Source organism: Mesoplodon bidens, assembly GCF_964165515.1.
Source record: "Mesoplodon bidens genome assembly, chromosome: 18".
Classification (NCBI taxonomy): domain Eukaryota; kingdom Metazoa; phylum Chordata; class Mammalia; order Artiodactyla; family Ziphiidae; genus Mesoplodon; species Mesoplodon bidens.
This window is the reverse complement of record NC_138175.1, coordinates 30256817-30262854: the sequence shown is the minus strand read 5'-3', so window position 1 is coordinate 30262854 and position 6038 is coordinate 30256817.

Here is a 6038-nt window from a genome sequence, read left to right as displayed (position 1 = left end):
TATTGGAGCCGGCAGGAACCATCTGCACACATGCAGACATGCAGGGTGACACCCATGACTCCAATAGGCTGGCAAATTAGGCCAAGTGTATCTTTGTGTCTGCAATTATCAATTTCAAATCCTGGAACGATGTCTATAGAACAGAATCAGAGGGAAACAGGGCTCTCTCTCGTCTCTCCATGCAAACAGCCATTGTTCAAGACCAATTAGCATTACTGGTGGTCCCTTCTTCCTGAGGCTTACACTTCTGGGCTGGGAGCATCTGCTGTACATTTTTCATTTCTTTCCCATTTTGAACGATTTGGTTCCTAAGATCTGTTTCTTGTGGCTTCCTGGAGTTCTGATGACAAACCACCACACTTTGTTCCTGTCCTTTAAGGCCTGAAGGGCACTGGAGAACATGCAAAATTTGTTTCTAATTTCGCATCTGCCAAAACATTCCTGGGGTAACAATACAAGCCTGTAAAAATAGGATGCACCATCCCTCTAATTCCACAAAATAAACAAATCCAAAAGGAAATCAAACACAGTCCTTGAAAACGCATATTTTTTGCACCCACTCCCCCTTTCCTTAGCTGGTGAAAACTTGTTCCTGAATTATGATTTCAGATTGTGAATTTATCCTTTTATGTTTACAACAAATATCATGACATAAGCAAATGAAAAGAAACACTCGGGCTTTCTTCTTCTTCTGGGTTTCATGTTTTGTAAAATGAATGTCCCCGAAGACAATTTAAGAGAATGTGGAATCCAATTTCCTCACTGGTGTTAGGAGTTTTACTTTTAACTCAACTACTCAAAATAATAGACGTTCCCCATGTACTCTTATCCGCAGTTAGAGTACACACAGGCACAAAGCAGAATCATCTTTCCATTTTCGTTTTCAGATAATTCAGGGAACTTAGAGTTCTGAATTCCTGAATCTTGGCCAAGGTGATGTCATTAAATCTATAATGAAAACAGTGTCACTGGGAGAATTAATTCATTATGGTGGAATTAAGTTAAATCCTTTATGATATGCCATTAAGTACCCAAACTAACGTGCTCGCATCAACCTGAATGAAGCACATTCAAACACAAGAAAGAAAAACAAGTTCCAACCTCAAACCTCATAGAATATTAAGTAACTTTCAAAGTTAAATTCATTTAACTATTAAAATATTTATAAATCTCATGGTATTTAAGCATCTTAAGATGTCTTAGAAGCTGCAGTGGCCAAATACTTTGTGGTTTATATAACATCTTTGCCTAACGGAGTATAACTTACTATATAAATCATTATTATGTATTTTATAAATGTTTTTGCCTTGTTACTCAGTTCCTACAACAGCCAAATAGCACAAGAATTGCCCAACATTTCAATAATCCTCAAAATATTACTATCTCAGTCCAAAATATTACTATCTCAGCATTGCCAGAGTTTGAAGTAACTGGGTCAAGACTTTAAGGACATTTCTCATCCCCAAGTCTACCATATAATCAACAAATACTTATTTTGTTAGGGCCTGCAGAGAGAAATAAACAAATGGAATCCATTCCCTGTCCTCTAGGATTTTACAGTTCAGTCTGGAGCCATAATGTATTCATGTAAAAAATCTATCCCCTAGAACCTGGTCAGTAAAGGAAGAACTACACGACTATTAACCTAGCACTTACAAGGGGCTATTTCTGCTTCTGACACCAAATTTCTGCTGAGTCCAGGGAAACTTCCCACTTCCTCTCTATATCCTGGCTCACCACATAACTTATCTAGAATAATGACTGCTTATGAAGGGGGTTGGGTTTCTTAGAGAAAAAAAACTATGTTGGTATTCAATATGAAAACTCAAATGTTAATAGTTCGTTTTTTTTTTTTTTAATAAAGGTTACTGCTTCAAAAACTAGGTCATTTCATACTGGTGAAAGAACATACATTTTTAAGAGATACTGAAAAAAAATCACAATTGTGTTCAAAGCATCCTACTTCTGACACATGCCTGTTAAGCGACAAATGGAAAAATTTCCCGAGCTCAGTAAAATGACTTGACAATAGGCTGTGTAGAGTTTCTACCGAAGCTGGCTGTCAAAAAAGTTGTAGCAATCATGCATTCCATCATTAATGATGACCAGCCAAGCTTTCTGTCTGCAAAGACCATGGACCAAACATTGACATAGCCCGGACTGGCTGTGCAAGCCTTTTTTGTTGCCGCCTTGCAAAAAGAAATTTTATTTTTAAAGATTTGCTCTCATTACAACAAATATCACCCCAAACCCTTGAAATAACAAAAAGAATTCCGAGGCCTAGCCAATGACCTGCTTGCTTTATACAATATTGATAGGGCAACCCCTGGGCAACAAGGGAATTCTGATGGTGCCTTGGTTCTCTTTGTAATGGGATGTGGCCAGGATCAGGAAAAGCATGTATTTATTTTTTATTTATTTAAAACATATAGCCTACCTGCTTCTCAAAAGGTTTCGGGTCTCCTGCAAAAACAAAAACCAGTACACAACGGAAAACTATCTACATTAAGACTGGTACGAATATAAAAATAAAATGTTTTAAAAGCAAGAAAAAAAGGAAGGTAAGAAAATAATCTAACACATTATTAGCCTAGGCAAATACAGCTCCTATAATTGAGCATTAAATGAACTTAGATGTAGTATTTCCTGTTCAAGAAACAAGCAGGACAGAAACTCAGCTGGGATACCAGAATGACTTACCAGACTTAACCAGCTGTTTTGTTTTCAGCTGGCTTCCTCTCCAATTGGTGGGTGCTCATGCTGTACTAGTTGTTAAGTATTTTTATCATCACCCCAGGAGCCAGGAGAGAAGAGGCACTCGATTAATGGTAGCAGTTCAACACTTTTGTCCTGCATTCCCAGCAGCCATATCACCTGCAGTATTCAGTTAATATATATTTGCAATATACAGAAAATATATTCATGTCTTCCCTTTGAGCAGCTGCCTGCTCAGTGCCTTCTGTCAGCAGAAGAAGACAAGGAGTCGATCTTTCTTTGGGTTCTGTTTTCCTTAATAGGCAAAATGAGCACAAGAGGCCACAGTTCTACTGATGTTTACCAAAAATCTGATTCTTGTTCCTAACAGAGACTTTGCAACCACATTACAAATAAATCGAATACCGCAATGGGGTACCCCAATTCTGCTCTATTGCTGAGGAGTATGCAAACGTGAGATGGAGTTTCAAGTTTACAGGAAAAGGCAGGAGTGAGGGGCCTCTCTCTCCTTTTCTCAGATTTCCTTTATATTAAGGCTTCCCCCCTTTGGGAGAGCTCGTGGAGCTAATTGTGCATTTTCCCTTGTGTGAGTAAAGGACAAGTTGCCTGCTTTCACCTCAAATTGCCTGGCCCTCAATCAACATCACCATAAATGTGACAGATGAATATTAAATCCAACTATTTTATTGGTGCAGATAAATATGATTTGTAAAAAGAGTCAAATTAACAATCCATTACATACTAATGGGTTCTAATCAATAAGTTTAATTTGACTAAAAGGAGATGGGGGGGGCGGGGGGAGGGGGAGGGGAGGGGAGACTCAATTACACCCAAATGGTGCAATTTAAAATTATAAAGGTGATTGACTTCTACAACTTTTGAGCTATATTCTGACTTAGGGGCTTATGGAACCAAGGCCTGAGCTATGCTGAAAGTGGACTTCTGTCTGTGGTCTCCACACTCACATTTCCAATTATTTTTCTTTTTAAAATATTACTTGGGCTTCCCTGGTGGCACAGTGGTTGAGAATCTGCCTGCTAATGCAGGGGACACGGGTTCGAGCCCTGGTCTGGGAGGATCCCACATGCCGCGGAGCAACTAGGCCCGTGAGCCACAACTACTGAGCCTGCGCGTCTGGAGCCCGTGCTCCGCAACAAGAGAGGCCGCGATAGTGAGAGGCCAGCGCACCACGATGAAGAGTGGCCCCCGCTCGCCGCAACTGGAGAAAGCCCTCGCACAGAAACGAAGACCCAACACAGCAAAAATAAATAAATTAATTAATAAACTCCTAAAAAAAATTGCTTTAAATACAAAAAAAAATGCAGAGAATAATAAAAACAAGCTCTCACAACCCAAAAAGAAAAAAAAAATATTTGTTAACGTCAGATTTGCATCAGATTATTTTAATACAAATAAATCAATGCACATAAAACAAAAGTGCTTTTTGTCCCCCTCTCTGTCTCAACCTCTATTCTTTTCCTCCTCCTTCCCCAGAGGCTGGGCTGAATGTTGTGTGTTTCCTTCTTGCCCTTAGTTCTGTACTCTTGTTAAATATATAGGGCTCCATAAGTCAGCACAGTATCACTGGATGTGTTTGTGAAATTCTACCACTGGCTTTTCCCACTTGACACCCTAAGTCATCTCTTTTCATATTCCAGTTTGTGACTCTTTAAATTTTTTATTCATTTTTCCTCCATTCATTCCTCTACTGTCAGGCAATTGGAAGGAGCCAACCTACTAAGGTTATTCTGTCATCAGTTAGGAGAAAGGTGCCCACATCCCTTGGTTATAGATGTAGATTTCATTCAGGTCCTAGGACAGGCCACACAGCCTCATCTATGGGAAGATCTACATCCTCGCCTCCACGGCTCAACCACGGGAGATCCAAGGTACAAAAATATCCCCTCCTCCTCCTCCTTGGCCACTGCTCTTGAATTTTATGCGAGGACGCCGATCCCTTTGGCTCAAGCTGGCAGGAGCCTTTGAGCATGAAACGTGCCCTCCTTCCCTCTTTTCTCTCCCACTCTGTGGCAATAGACAGAACCAAACTAAAGAAGGAAACAGACAAGGCTTTTATTTGCAGCGGCTTCTGCCTCTTCAGACGGGGCATCTACAGCGCATCCATAATCCTTGTGTCAGCCTGCTCCCTAGCGTCGCCGGCCAGGTCCAGCATCTGACAGCCTCCAATCTGAAATTGCCAGCAGCTCCTTTCTAAGAAGCAGCTCACAGCTCCAGCCACCCTCCCGCAGAAGAGGAACAAAGCCCAGCGGACTATCTTGCTATCTTCTGGGTGGCAAGGAAATCTCAATTATACACCCAAGGGATGTGGTTTATGAAAAACTAGAAAGAATGTTTAAATTGTATACGTAAATTGTTTTGTTTTACAAGCTGGGGTAAATCAGCACATTTGCAGCCCATATTTATCTGATCCACTCCATAAGACTCTTTTTGAATGTATGCCATTGATGTGGGATAGATGCCTATCCAAAACATAACCGACCCCCTAAATTCAATTAGGGCATTAGGGGGGAAAATGGAAATTTTGCTCTGGGGTTAGTCAAGACTGCTGAGAACTTCTCGGAATAGTTCCTTGGCTGTAACCGAAGATTGAAATCGAAGGATACAATTTCCAGCGGATGCCGAGTAGTCAGAATATTGGCTCGGGCTCGCCCTTTTAAGGAAAAGATGGCAAAGGAAATGCCCTCCTTTTACCTGATTTCTAGCTCATTTTAAAAACTCTCTTCTTTGTGCCTCCCCCAACATAGCATATTCAACATTTACTGAGCTAGATATAGGTTTCCTTAATGTCCTCTATCCTGATGATCATAAATGATGGAAGATGAGAATACCAAATTCCACAGATCAAACCATAAACTGGAAAAAAAATACCCCAAGGAAGAAAATATTTGAAGACAGTGTTTTATTTTCGTGCAACTCTTAGCAGCAGAGCACACCCCAAGGATGTGGTTGATGAAAAAGTAGGAGTGTTTAAATGTTATATGTAAACTTGTCTTGTTTTGCAAGCTGGGGTAAATCACAGATAGAGGTCACAGCGATGAGGAAAGTTTGAGGCGGCCTGGGAGCCTAAGCAGGAATAATCTCCTGGCTTTGACCGTGGGCTGCTGAGCCCTAATCACTGATAACAGCCATCAAGCAACCGAGGGGCTCCACTTCATATTGATGTGGCATTTACTTCTCCACAAAGTCCCCCACTCCAGCCGGCACTTATGGCGAGATAATTAATAGTCCCCTGAGTTATAGATTCTGAGCTAAAGGTAACACTACATAATAGAAGTCAAGGTCACCCATAATACAGTAGCTTC